This window comes from Linepithema humile, chromosome 3 (assembly GCF_040581485.1).
Source record: "Linepithema humile isolate Giens D197 chromosome 3, Lhum_UNIL_v1.0, whole genome shotgun sequence".
NCBI classification, from domain to species: Eukaryota; Metazoa; Arthropoda; class Insecta; order Hymenoptera; family Formicidae; genus Linepithema; species Linepithema humile.
This window is the reverse complement of record NC_090130.1, coordinates 21,966,397-21,981,237: the sequence shown is the minus strand read 5'-3', so window position 1 is coordinate 21,981,237 and position 14,841 is coordinate 21,966,397. Positions and strand designations below refer to the sequence as shown.

General features: G+C 47.5%; 1 protein-coding gene across 4 annotated transcripts in view; it reads right to left on the bottom strand.

Moving 5' to 3' along the window:
• LOC105668717 (uncharacterized) overlaps window positions 1-14,841 on the bottom strand; it is a 178,916-nt gene that overhangs the window by 76,286 nt on the left and 87,789 nt on the right. The window lies entirely within an intron of this gene.

Sequence of the window (14,841 nt, the reverse complement as noted above, 5' to 3'; positions counted from 1 at the left end):
CAATTTATATATTTATAAAAGACCAGATAATTGCGAATAGCAAAACAACTATATTATATGTGGTGTTATTGCATCGTACTTTGTTTCGAAGAAAGCTTTCCTTAATAATAGCATTGACAATATCGAAATGTAGACCAATAGTGCAATTTAAAGTCCAGCGAAATGCAAATAAACATCCGTAAAAAAAATTGTCAACTCTAGAATTGTTACTCTAGAATATGTTAGCGGATAACATTGTACATAAGTGTCAGCAAGTACAGGATGCTTTACTGTGTGTCAAAAGATAGCCAGAATGTATCCACACGTGCAGTATCGAGATACTTGTAAAAGCGGCCGTAATGCGCGGTATCGATATCCACGTTTTCAGCATTGAAGATAAACGATTATATAACACCCTTTACTATATCTTAGCTTTGTGCGACGTGAATGTAGCGGGTCGTGCAGTATAGTAAGGCGAAAAGAAAGAAAGAAATAAAATACGCTCTATGTATCATACTCTATGTATCGGTTTCACGAGAGCGGCCACGACGAATCGTTCTGAAATTAAGAGCGATTGACGATCGCCGGTCGGTGAGTTGTGGGCGAGTAAGTGCTAGCGGATAAATTATCCCGCACGTCGGCGCGCAGAACGGAAACGTCCAAATGATCATGAACGCCGGCTATGATCGATGAATCGCCTCGATCGTTCATTGTCGCGCATACTCCGACCTTTTATCGACGAACTGTTCCGCGCTGTGTGATCGCCGTTGTCATAAAAGCTCTTGAAAATTTGACGTGAAAATTCTGCCAGAAATGTCGGATTTTACCGCGCACTCGAAACACTTCCGTCAGATTACTCGTGCATTAACTAAAATTGTCACCGCACGCTGGTAATCCGACGTGGTAAAATACTAATATTCGTCGTGACGATCACGATGACCGATTAACCGGCGAATTAAGAAGAAATGCGACGAGCGACAAGCCGGTTTTAGTTTATCCGCAGGAAACACGGTATTAAGGAAACGCGGGGGGATAATCGTGGGGCGCCGCTGCCGAGGCGACGGGCGTTACAATTTCCGCTCAAACGACAAGGACTTTCATACGTCAGGAAGATGTTCTAAAACTATCCAGGACACGCCGGAAGGCTCTTGAAATAAGGCACTGCCGACGGCAGTGCGACGGGAGCGGGCGATGGTAACGGAGGCTTTCGAAGCGTGCCGGTATGGGCGGCGGCGGTGAGAGCGGGTGAGCCAGGAATGTAATCACAGGATTCCCCCGCGATCCTTCGGGACGCTGGTAGCCATCTTGGATTCTTAGCAGGGTTTCCTCGGCTTATATATATCGTTCATTAGGCGTTGACAGTGACAGCGGCGGCTTCTATTTCTAGGCGCGCACGGCTTGCTCTGTCGCGCGGCTTCTTCTCTCCTCACGTCGCCCTTCCTCCCGCGCGATCCGCTTACGCTCTTGAAATCGCCGCGCGCCGACCGTGCGCCATGGAAACGGCCGGCGGCTTGAAATAAGTGTGGCAAGGTGACGGGGTTAAGGTAAGTTTCCTGTTACACGTGCAGCGGCAGCGTCGCCGGTATATGAGCCGGCGTAAACTCGCATCGTATTCGCTGCGCCAGACGTGCACGATGTTTAAGTGCAGCCCGGCTGCTACGAGCGAGCCGTCTGGAATCGAGCGTTCGTACAGCGAAATCAACTCTCGCCGGAGGTCCGACGCGCTGCGACATTTTATGCTTTCCACAGGAAAGCTTCCTGTATGCGATGCCACGAGTTAAATATTGTCAACAATTAATTTTCTTACACTGAGTGCGAATAAATTCCAAGGACACGATGGCCTCTGTGTTGACACACTTATTTCGCACTATTCGCCCATTCGTTTAAATATGCAAAATTTGCCGTTTCATCAGCTTTATTCGTAAATATAAATTTAGCTGTTTAAGTATGCAAATATTTATCCACTTTATCGTGATCCTAACTTTGGACAAATAAGTTCTTTCCCCCGTTTATCTGATTCGAGTAATGTTGCTCGTGATTTATAGATAGATGAAAATTTATAAGGACATACGGATATAAGAATGTAAGTGTACAATTAGTGTGATTAATTGTTATTCATTATCCACGGTTTATTACCACCGCGGGCAAGACGGATCGACCGGCATTAGCTCTCGGCGTAGATGTGTTTCCAGGTATTTCCTAACGAACGCTACCAGATGGCAAGTATGCGGCACGGCCGTTTACATCGTTTTTAATCAATTCCCGGCGGGAACGCGCCGCGCGCGGTTTAACGTTTTAATAAGCGACACCTTGATAAGATCGTTAATTTCAATAGAGTTCATTTAGGGGGACTCGCATGCCCCGTAATATTTTCGAAACGAGTAATTTTCAACGAATCAACGTTTTTATTAATTAAATGGCGCGCGACTCGCGACAAATTGCCTCGATTAAAAAGCCGTTCGCCGACGTAACGATCGTGGAAGCGCGCCGCGCGAAGAATAATCGCTCGAGCGGTAGCGGGAGATTTGTTTATCAGCTTATCGGCCGTCCGTTTCTACTGTCGTAACTTATATTGTAAACCGAAACCGGTTCGGAATGCCCGGTCCGGAATGCCCGCCGGGCGATCCGGATGAAGTTGCATTCTCGGGTTCATCGGTGCATAACACTGAGTGAGGCTCGATCGTTACGTCGCTGCGACATTGCATAAATATCGAAAGCGCGCGATGGCACGACTGCTGAAAAAAGGAAAAGGCCCCCTCTCCGTCGGACAAACACGGAAAATCGAGGATCCGTAATTCATAGCCGGGTGACACCTGCAATTAACCGCGTCGTACACCCGTGGCCTGTCCACATCGCCGTCCGCCAGTGATATTATAATTGAAACGGAATAAATTTAATTACCGCCGACGCGATAGATTAATGTTCCCGGCTGTGCACGCATCGGCGGCCGATAAATAACATTGATTATGCGCAAGACGCGTCGAAAGTTTAATGTCAAAGATTTTTTTCCCGAGATTAAATGTTACAATCTTCGAGCGCGCAATCTTAATAATCGATCGGGATAAAGGAGCTGCCGGTTTCGCGTAGACGCGATTACTTTATTCTATGCAAAAGTGGCGCTCAGTTTTCGATTAAGGACGCGGGGGTAAAGTATGCCTCCCGCCAGCATATTCCCGCCGAATATCCCGAAAGACGGCGACGACGACAGGAGAAAAAAGATGTCCCTCGTAAAGAAGCGCGCAGATATGCATGGGAATTGCATGCGGGGAAGAAAAGAAGCGACTCGAGAACGGATAAAAAGGATACAGGTAAGGGCGCGGGAGGGAGGACGAAACCCGGATAGTTATAAAAAGAGAAAGAGAGGGAAGAAGAGAAGGAGGGAGAGAATAGCCCTCGCACCTCTCTAGCCATCCTTCCGCGGCAGCCGAAACGATCTGCATGCTTGCACGCTAAAACGGTTGCGCCCGGCCCCATAACTCGGGGATTTTTGTCGCCGGCTTTAGTCACAGCTTTACGCGGCAACCTTAAAATTTCCTCGCTTAACGAAGAACCCCGAGGGGATGATCTGTGGCGAGTGTCCTAGCGCGGCACACAACGCGACGCGCTGTAATTTTATTCCAGGCCGGGCATTACCTGGCTACGAGGTGCGGGTGAGCTCTCGCGGGACGGGAAAGGGCGCGCTGTGCTACGAGACGCAAAAATAGTGCCGCCCTTTATACAATGTACACACGCATTACATATTTCTCGAGCGTGCGACCGTGTATCAGAGAGGCATCGCCCCGCGAATGCTTCAAGTCGCGATAAATTATTAGCGCGATAATTGCGCGTCGTAAAACAGTTCTTTTCCCGCGTTAACGAAGCTACTATGCGGATGACGCGCGCATCGCACCGTTCGTCATATCTCCGTACAATTAGCGCAACGTGCGCGAGAGCCCGTCTCACGCGGCGGAACGAGAGACGGCGATCGCGATATCGCCGACGAAATAATGACGATAACGTTGACGCGATCGTTTTTCCAGGCGCTGCAGTGCGCGACGATACGAGATGCGCAGTTTGCATTATTCACGATGGTGCACGGAGGATTTAATTTATATCTTGAATGGCGGAAAGATCGCATCCTCCTGCTTATGCTCTCGGATGAGTAAATTATCATTTCTTATCGCGACCGTAAACTGCCTGCTTTTTCTGGTCCTAATGAAGCAACGAAAGATTCAACGCGTAAAAACGAGCGATATGTTTACGCGAGTATGTCGGTCATACATTCAGACAGTTGATGTCTATGAAAAATGATAATGTAACCGTATCCATACAATTTATGAAGTTCTTTAAACAAGCTTATAAAATTAAATGGAAATTTATTCCACCCAACTTTGTTGGTCTCGATATGAAATAATACGCGGTGAATCAGACGCCATCACACGCTACATGCATCTGCCTCATAATGCCATATTACATATGCGCACGTTAAAGCTTACAGCGATTTTTATCGCGAAGAGTGTGAGGAAGTGCATACAAAATGACAAGATCGCGTAGCCATCTTGTTTGCGATAATCTTGACTGCGTAAAAGTCATTTGAACGACTAAATAATTGTTTCCTCTCTACATGCCTTTTCAAGGGAAAATTTCTCACTCGTCATTAGTGTGCATAATTACAAAGACATTATCTTAAAATACGTCATCGTTATGTATACTCCGCCTTCTATTTCTCTCGGTTTGAAGTAAGAAGTTATGTACAAAAAAATTATGATATAATTTTTTATCTGCATTTTTTCCAGCAATAAGTTTTTGTGATTATAGAATTTTTAACGACGCAATTGTATTTGTAATTATATACTGTTCAATGTTATGTTTCAAACAAACGACACGATCGGATGTATTCATCAGACAAATTGTCGAAGTGAGAGTCATATTCGGTCGACGGGTGAATGAATGTTTCAAAGTTTCAGCGTGCGAATAAAATTAACCCGGATGGCGCGCCTAAGTAGACAGCATTATCCCGAGCGCGGCGATTCATAACCATAACGAGATTAGCTCAGCTCAACCCTTCGCCGCGAGACTTATTGTTTACACTTCCCTCCTTATTCTGCTCCTGCGAGACTCCTCTGCTACCATACTTCCGATACTCTTGCCCGCCACTTTCCGGCACTCCCGTTTTGTACTCCCGCACCCAAGTGGAAAGCCCAATTATAATTCATTGAACATTCTTTCCCTCGTAACGTTGTATATAGCGCTGAATTATTACATCTAAGCTGTATATTATGAATGTAACGATAACAGATGCTCCTGTGATTTTTTTACATTTTCTACATTATTTTCTGCTATATTGCAGCAGATGAAAATGATGACTGATCTTACGAACGCAATCAATGTGAGGGGCATTAGCAGAAGAAGAAGCAATCTTTCGTTGATTATATCATGAAGCGGCGAATCGATTTTCTTTCGATAATTACTGCATACCATGAGCGTAAAAACGGAGAGAACGAAAGGAGAGAAATGGCAGATGCGAAAAAGACTTGCGGCCGCGGCAAGGTAAGGGCGAACCCACGAAGAGAAGAGGAGCCGTTCTCGAGCCTAGCGTTAATTAGTTTCGCCTGGGTTAATGACTTTTTCCCTCCTAATCAGGTAATTCCGTATCTCTTTAAAATAATCTCGCCGCCCGTCCGCTAATGAAATTCTGAACTCGTTACTTACACTCGCGCGGCACTCCACCCGCCTCCCTTTCACCAATCCTTACGTACTTCCCTTTCCTTCTTTTCCTCCGAGAGTGAAGGGTACGTGAAGCGAAAAATATTATTGCATTTGCTCACAATTTATCTTCCTTTTTAGAAAAAAAATATAAGAATACAGAAACACAAAATCCACTTGCATGCATTGCAATTTTAATTATGCATATAATAAAGTTAAGCAGTATGTATAAAATAATCTCTATATAAAATTAGAGAAAAACAGGGGAAAGAAAATTTATTACCTTCCGCTACTACTCGTAATATTGCTTACAAATGCAAATCCGCAAATCACGTAAAAAGGAAGCAGAACAACCACGTACGGGAGCCACATATTTACAATCTCAATAAAATAACGCGTCGACTTTCACAGAACAGAAGAGCGCGTTAGGCACGGGGAGGAGGGAGGGGGGCGGCGGCTCAAGTTTTCCGACGATGAAGATTCATCGTCGCGAAGACGAGGCCCAAGGAGGCTCGTCGGGACGTCAATGTGAAACATCACCGTGGCACCCTACAAATAGAACCGACGGGATTTCGACGCCGCGTGCTCGAAATACGCGTGTCACTCGCGTCGACATTTACAATCCTCCTCCACCCGTAGCTGCGACGTCTCAGTCGCTCTTTTCTCTTCTCAGCAACGTTTCTCGCGTGTGCATAGAAACTCCTACGCTCTTAGGTGACCATACGCCCCAGATCTTGAGAGTCCTACATTTTCCAAATTTTTACCGCTTTACCAGGCGTCTTCAATTCTTCCTACTTCTTAAGCATTTATGTTTTTTTCCTACCGCTGCAAATATTTTCGCGAATTTGTTGATGCAAAAATATAATCAGAGAAGACTCGGCTTGTGCGCGAGTCACGATGCACATACTGACGTATTAATAAAAAATCATGTATACATTAAGACATCGAAATATAAAAGTCTCGCATGAGAAATCGCTTCCAAGAACGCCGAGGTGGGTCTCGGTCGCGCGAATATTAACGTTTATCGATCATACGTCTGTTCTTCTTGGGCGGCATCAAAGTTAAACGTTATTAATTGATTCATCAACGAGAATGTGAAATAGGGACTTGCGCGCAATCTCGAGAAGCGTCAACGGAACGTGCTTCATTACAACCATCGATGAGACGAACAGACAATTATCTCGTTGCGAAATTAATTATTCCTTCGCGACTTAAGAGATTTCCGCAGCGAGTTAGACTCTCGGCCATAGCGCGGATAAAAAGACATGAATCAGCAGTTTATGATCCTGAGAAGAGGACGAAGAGCCGCGGGCGATCGAAGGAGGAAGAGCGGAATTCAGCAACGAATTCCGAAATTCCACCTTCGGCGTCACGGGACAGAAGCACGCCCGCACATGCACGTACAAGCGTACGAGGACGCGTCCCGAATAACCGTTTACCGTTGAGCTTAGGAATGTTACGAACCGCCACGCGGGCTTGCAAATTGTTCCCACGTTGCGCAGCCCCGCGCACAGCCGTTGTCAAGAAATTTCCCAGGGGTTCTCTTCCCCGTCGCGCATACTGAACGGACGGATCCGCGGCTTTGCGTATCCGGCATTCACGTAACGCGCGAATTCAGCTTCCGTTCGTCCTCGTGCGATGAATCCTCGCGAATCGGTCGATCCGAAGCGTTCACCGGTACGAGATTACGTTCGAGAACATCGTCCTATGAGGAATCTCGTCTCTCATTAATCATCTTTCGCATTCTCGCAATCAACGCCGTATCTTATCCACCTGTTCTATCATCTTTTGCAAAGTTTCTCTTTTAGATTCGCGACTTGTGGACAAACGGCCATAATTTGTATCGGAAATTTAAATTCCCCGCTATTTCGTAAAAAAGGCAACACACGTGATTGCGAGCAATTAATAAGTAGTCGATATAATTAATAATGGACGCGCTTCGAGCGCCAGATATCTATCTCCGTCCGGCGGCTCCGTTTCGGGAGAGAGATCGCTCGCTGGCATGTGCGCGCAATATAACGGATTGTCCGGTCGTCGAGAAGTTAGTGGCCGCTGTCTGAACGGTTGAAAAGCTTATATAGGCACTCCGGATTGCCATTCGGTCGTCCACGGTCAGCTAATCGGGGGGGAATTAGATGAATATCTTACCTGGAAATCGAGACCGGGAGCCTGACTCTTAACGGAGAGGAGAGGAAAGTCCGCGGGCGTGAGAGGGAGACGGAACGGCGAAAGAGAAATGGATGAAGGAGGAGAGGAGTCTTCGCCCCGTAATATAGTGGCCGGGCCGATCGCAATAACTTACTTTGAATAAATGAAACGCCGCCCCGGCGGTTCCGAACGCGAGTCAGGTTTCGCCGTAGAGCGGCAGCAGTCCCTCAACAGGACAATGCCTAAGCGCTCGCCAAAGTAAACGACGACGAAGACGACAACGACGACGACGACAACGACAACGACGACGAGCACCGCGAACGGCGACGTCGGATTCTGGCGGCTTTAGCTGTCAGCCTCGCTCTAGTCTAGTCCCGACCCGACATTCCTCTTAATCCTCGAAACGCGCTACGTTTCGACACACCTGGTGTTTCTCGCGGTGTCGTAAAATTTTATTACGCTTCGGCAACTAATTCGCATCACGGATATTCGAGACTCAAAAGCCCGAGACATTCTCACGGATATATATACAATATATATATGTTACGTTTGAAAAAGTTCGGAGAAACTTGTAATAATGACGCCGCGCGGTTGTCCCGGGCGTAAACGAAACACGCCACGACGCCGGGCGTAACATTGTTGCTACGTAACGCGCGCTAAATAAAGTCGAGAACGGAAGCGCGGCGCGCAATCGATTACCGTCTTCCGCCGGGCCCTCTGTCGAAACGTAATAGCGTCGGGGTTTTGTGCAGCGGCGGGCTGCAAAACGTGCGGAGGCAGTGCAGCCTGCCAAAGTAGTAACAGACTGCGCGGGTCCTCGCGTTGCCGGAATTTACGAGACAGCCGGGCCATCTTTTACGGGAGGCAGCGCGCGCCGAGGATTTTCAGCCATTGTATTGGCCGAGGGGCTGCTGCTTTGATAAGTCAGTGGCTAACTAACGAAGCCTAAAGGGAGTTGGGCGCTATTCACCCTTCCCACTTGCACACTGTCTTTGAAAATCCTTCGCGCGACTCCATCTCACCATTTCAGCTCCTTAATGCTCCTTCAAATCGAGCCCGCCCAGAGATCTTTACTCCTTGATCCTCCTTGACATGCACCGCCAGTTTCACCATATTAATCACCATTAAACTTTTTTTGTATCTTTGTACTCGCACGCCGCTCGGCTATTTTTAGACAATCCACTTGCACAAACCTTCGAAAATCCATTAAACGCAATAATAATTAAAGCGAACGCTTTTCTCGCGTGCTTACGTCAGAATTTCATCCTCCGCGCCAGAAAAGTCCAGCCGGGAAATTAAACGATACCGTCGGCTATTGTACACGATTGTTTCCAGAGTTTCCGTCGAATAGCAGTGCCCTTCATTTCGCGCCGGCCGTGAGCGGCGCGAGAAACGTTGCCTGAATCGTTATTAAATCAATCCCGCTGTAAATAACGTCCCGCTATAAAAGATTAAAGCTCGATAAAGCGCAAAAAGTAATTGAAGCAGTCGCCTCGCTAGACTACATTGAATTTAACTGGTATCCCATTATCTGGATTGCGATTCCGCGATCCGCAGCGTTTAATACAGAAATTAAACGAACTCCCGCTGCATGTTGCAAAAACACATCGTTCGTTTCAGTGCTCTTTTTTTGTCGAGTGTGCGCCAGTTGCGCGGGGGAGCTTTATTTTAGCATTTATTAAATTCATCGTAAATAACGTTTTTTAGCATAAAGGGATAAAAGCTCAACAAAGTGCGGCCGCCTTTTCTGTGTCGCGATACGATCGTGCGCAGGTCGCTCGTGAAAATTAAAATGTCTAATCGAAATTTCAAACGCTCGAACGGGACGACCGCGTGGAATAAAGGATCGCCAACGTTTTAATAACTCCAATCGTTTTAAATCCTCATCAACCCGGCCGTACCGCGCCTCGAATTTTTGCGCCGGCAGACTCGCGTCCGATCGCAGCCACGAGCAATCCGCGAGAGACGCTATTCCGACGGTTATTAAATCAAGTTTGTCGTAAATAACGCGTCTCCGTTTCGCTTCCACCCGCCGCCCGCTCCGCCGTCGCGTTCCCGTTTTTCTATCTTCCTCGCTCTTTATCTGTATCAATAATCGCGCAGTAAACCCGCTCTCGTTCGTTTCGTCGCTAATTATTTTAATTGGCCGGCGCACATTCAAAAGAGATACCCAGAAGGAAGGTGGAAGGTACCCACCGGCGACTTCGCCGACTACGACTGTTTCGATTACCGATCGTGTCCGCCGTCCTCTCTTTGTCCCTCCCTTTCTCGCTGCCCCTAGGCGTCTCGCTCGGTTTCGCTACCTTTCGTTAAGTTTTTATTTTGCCCCCGCCGCAGCATGAAATCGCTCGTTAGCATATTGATTGGCGATGACGGAACGCGCAGTGGTGGGCCTCCGCTTGATAAAATTAAAAGGAGTCGCGAATTAATATCGATACGTCGCGACCGCTGTGCCTCCCGTGCAACGTAATCGACGACGATAAAACCGCTCACGTATTAAAATGCGCAGACTTCTATCGCTCGCGCAAGACTTATTGATGATTTGCTTTTGACAGAGATAGCCGCGGATTGCGCGGCGAAAACACATAGAAATAGTAACGGCGCCAATTCAAGTTTACTTCGAAAGTCGAAGAACGACGGAACCCGCAGACCGCAGCTCGGAAAGAGCATCGTAACCACGAGCCGACGAGACGGATCACCATCATTAGCGAGCCCAGCTGAACAGTTTCATTGTTGTTATTATGGGGTAATCTTACAGTAGTAAACACAAATTAAAAGGCAACGTGTTATTTCACCCAAACTCACCGTCGTGCCGGAATTATACTCGCTGAAGGCGATTCAGAGAGAGAGAGACACACGCCCCGCTTTGTTACATATTTTCTCGCATCTTTCCTGACGCGCGTCAAAACAAGGAGGAAAAAACGAATTGTCGCGTATGTAATCCGGAAATTTTAATAATTATTTCGCGTCTCCAAATCAGGGGCAAATGGCGACTTTTCAAAAAGAGTGAAACTAATATTATTTATTAATTTTTACAATATGCGATCTTAAAAAATTAAAAATTTTTTTGTTTCCGCTCTCAGCAAAAACATTTCGCAAATAGTGCAGGCTTTCGCACGACCGGGTATTATGGTCCGAACGAAACGGAGCGCGCATGATTGATCGATAGGAGTGTGTTGGTGCGTGGTGTCGGCTCATTACGGACGCGCGTGTCTATAAAGCTCTGACGGCGAGCGACTCGAATATTTCAGAATGATCTGCGAGAGTCGGCCGCGTTCTGCGCACGCTGGCACGGTAACCCTGCCCAGTATCGCGTTCAATCTCTTCGCGCAAACGTCTCAACTGGCGGCACGCATAAATCTTGGTTCACCACCGGTGTGGGGAGCCAGGAATACGAAGGAGAGCGAGAAGAGAACGAAGCGCGGTGGACGGAGAAGAGAGAGAGAGAGAGAGAGAGCAGCTCGCGCTGCGACGAGAAGGAAACAAGAAGAGGGCACCGGGATCGAAAGGGGAAACAATCGGCCGATCACACGAGTGACGGAAGACGATCGCTCGCGGGAACAGAAGTCTGTACGGGGGCAGCCAATGCGACAAAAGCGGCGAAAGCGAGTCACAAAGCCCCGCCTATGTGGACATCGTCCTTCGTCCTTCTCGTCTTTCTCCTCGTCGCGCTGCTCCCCGGCGTTGTCGTTTCTGTCGCTGCCGTTGCTGCCACGACTGCGGCACGATCGGCTGGACCGGATGCCACCATCCTTTGTTGTTCTCGTACCCGGACCCCCGCCCCCGCCATTCCACGCGTCCCCCTGTTAACGTGCACCTTTCTTGTTCCGGTGGACGAGAGATCATTCGCCCTTTCTCTCGCTGCCTTCACTCGTGTCAATTAATGTCCCACCGAGTTGCGCGGCTACCTTTTCCGTATCGTTTTCCTCCTCTCTTTATCCTCTACCCTTGTCTTATACAGTCTTCCGCACGTCCGAGTGGATTGATCGATGGCCCGAGCTGTCGCGATGAATTGGGCCCCGTCGCCGCCGTATTTTTTGGCCGATTACGATCCGTTCTCCTCGAGAACTCACGCTCAATTCGCAGGTAGCCGGCGGTCGCTACCGGCAGCAGTCGCACGATTTCTGAGACAGTCTGACGTATCATGTAAATAGTCTCAGGATGTCAAAGAGAATAATATCCTTGCGATAACGCGTGTCTTGGCCCAATTAACGGCGTTTTCAACATCTCGGGTGCTAACGAAATCATTTTTTATCGCTCGCAAACTTTCCGTTGCTTCTTTAATAACACACAAATTTGAAAAAAAATGTGAAAAAAATTATCTAAAATGTTAAAATGTATTTTTTTATGTTGCTTGAGCCCTTTTTTACTATTCAAAAATTTTAATTCCAAATGTGCGTTTTAAAATATTATCGTTCTGCATGAATTTCCGAGAAATTAAGCGTAATTACTAACCACGCGATGGATATTAGACTGTCGTTTACACCGGTGTGAAAAAAGTTGTTCGAGCCGATGGGAAGGCCGAGAAACCGAGAGGCAGCGTGGCGGCTATCAGGTAGCCGCCGCCCGCGGCACGGATTCCGAAACGGTACACTTTTGCGGATAAACCGGGCTAATGAGGCAGTTTGGCTGCGTCAGGGAGCGCCGGTTATATTTTTCTCTGACGCATCGAGCGCTTGTCCACCTGTCCGTCCATCCATCCGTTCCGACTCTTCATGGTCGATCGGACGCAGGCATCCGGTAGCCGCGCCGGTGCCGCGGAGGAAGAGACGAACACCGTGGCGGAACGTAGCGAGGAGGAGATTGACGTGGCACGCTGTCCCGCTTGACAAGAATGTGACAAGAACCAAACTGACTTCGCTCTCTCTCTCTCCGCCCGTTCCTTTCTCCGACGTGGAGGCGGCTTTGACGCCGAAACCCCGCGCGCTCGTTCTTCTTATTACCTTAGCTCCCTACGCGCGGAAAAAGAAGATCGACGAGCCTCTCTTGTAGATCATGCGCGCGCGCGCGCGCGCTTACGCCACGCTAGATCATTTATTAGTTTAGCCCATGGGAGTCGTAATCGCATCCCTCGTGAGTGATTCATGGTTATAGAACGAAATCAAATAAGACGACTAACAGTTTCACTCGTGCAATCTGCTAATACAAATTAACAGAGGGTCGATTCTTTTCGCCCGAGAACAAATTGCGTATTGCACCGGCGTTTATAATTTCAATATCGAGCGTGAAAAAAACCGATGGACTCCGAGGAGGAGGAAGGGCGCGAGAGCCGACGATGTCGGCGAAGAAAAACCGTGTCGTTCAGGTGTAATGTTCACTGTTGACCACCCGCGGTGTCGCGGCGAGCGGATCGTTTTGCCGGTTTTTCTCGGTTATTAAGAAACCATCAATCTTACTCGGCGATTCGATCGGACAACGTCGCACCGCGGGATACTGCTCGTGCTCGCGCGATCCTTCACTGCCCTTTCTTTCGTTACGATCATTTTCGGCTTTTCCGCTTATCGACAACGAGATTATATTCGCGCGTTGCCACAAACATAATTCATTAGAAATCATTAAAATATGTCTCCTTATTCGCTTTCCGTCGCAGTTTTACATTTTATTTTATCGACGAATTTCTTTCACTTGTTTTCATATGTTTATCAAATGCACAATAAAATAAGAAGAATTTTACAGCATTATTTTAAACTTGAATTTTGTGTAGCGCATCGAAGAAGTCAAATATTCATTAAGAAAAAAAGAAATAAAAAATTTAGCCACCGACATTTGTGATAGAAATCCATCATTCTCGACGGGGGTCCGTCCAGAACTTGCCTGAAGCCCTCGCCGAAGAAACCGTCTCTAAAGTGACCATTGATGAACGTGCAATCTTTGTCGAACATAAGGCGGCTGTCGCTTCGAGTGTTGTATCTGAACGACAAATAAAGACGCAAACCTCACCTCAAATGTGTTTCTCAAATGTTTCGCAAACAGATATCTCACGACACAGTCATAAAAAAAAGCTGTTCAACAGTCTATTTCGAAGATATACTGCACGAAGAAACCTTTTGGACTCCTCGATCATTTTGGCAATAATAATTCGCTGATAAAACGCATTTGTATGATCACCTATCCAAAACAGTGCATCGATGTTACGTTGATAAATTCAGTGAGGGGGACGAGTGACGAGAATTCGTCATTCCCGACCAAGAACTCACACCTGGGGCCCTGACCGACAGAGATGAGGTCCCCGATCCCTCCGGTGTCAGTTTCTCGACGTACGATTCCTGTCCTACACACGGCGGCTGTCACTTCCAGTCATGTCACGCGTCAAGCGACTTTTGCCTTCGACTTGGCGCCGTGCTCGTCTGCTTTCTCGTCACTTTTTGGCACTGCCGACCTATATAACATCCTCACTTTGGCACTACGCGAGCCCTTTGACGCCTCTGGTTCTAATTTTGTTTCTACATTTACGAATTAATTCCCGCCTGAACTTCAAATTACCGGTGAAAATACATATACAAAAAAATAATTGTTTGTTTCGTAATAAATTACCTAAAAAATAAAAGATTAAACAACAATTGTCTTAAATTCATTAATTTATAGTACTGTAATGTTTGTTCAGACTTTGATATGATTATCGCGGGCAGTTGAAAAAATTGGAAAAAGACGAATTTGGAGAAATCGAAATCACACGAGCTTCGTGAGCTATCCATTGAGACATTGCTATTCTTAATTGCGAGCCATGAACCGTGATCTCTTTCATCGCGCGCGCGCGGGGGACCGGAGACGTTCGAGGCAAAACGATCGTAAATCGTCTCGGACCAATGGGACGTGGCGAAGGTAGTGTCGGAGCCTTACGATCGGCGGCATTGGGCAAAGCGTGCGGTCCGCACTGGCATGTCCAATCGCTCGCGCGGTGCCCTCGGAGCGATTACCTTCGCAACCTTAACTCGATCGCTCATGCTAATTTCATAACAACTACCCTCGCGCCAATGGGCGAGCGCCGGAGACGATGAGCCAGGACGATGAACGGGCCCGGATGGAAGG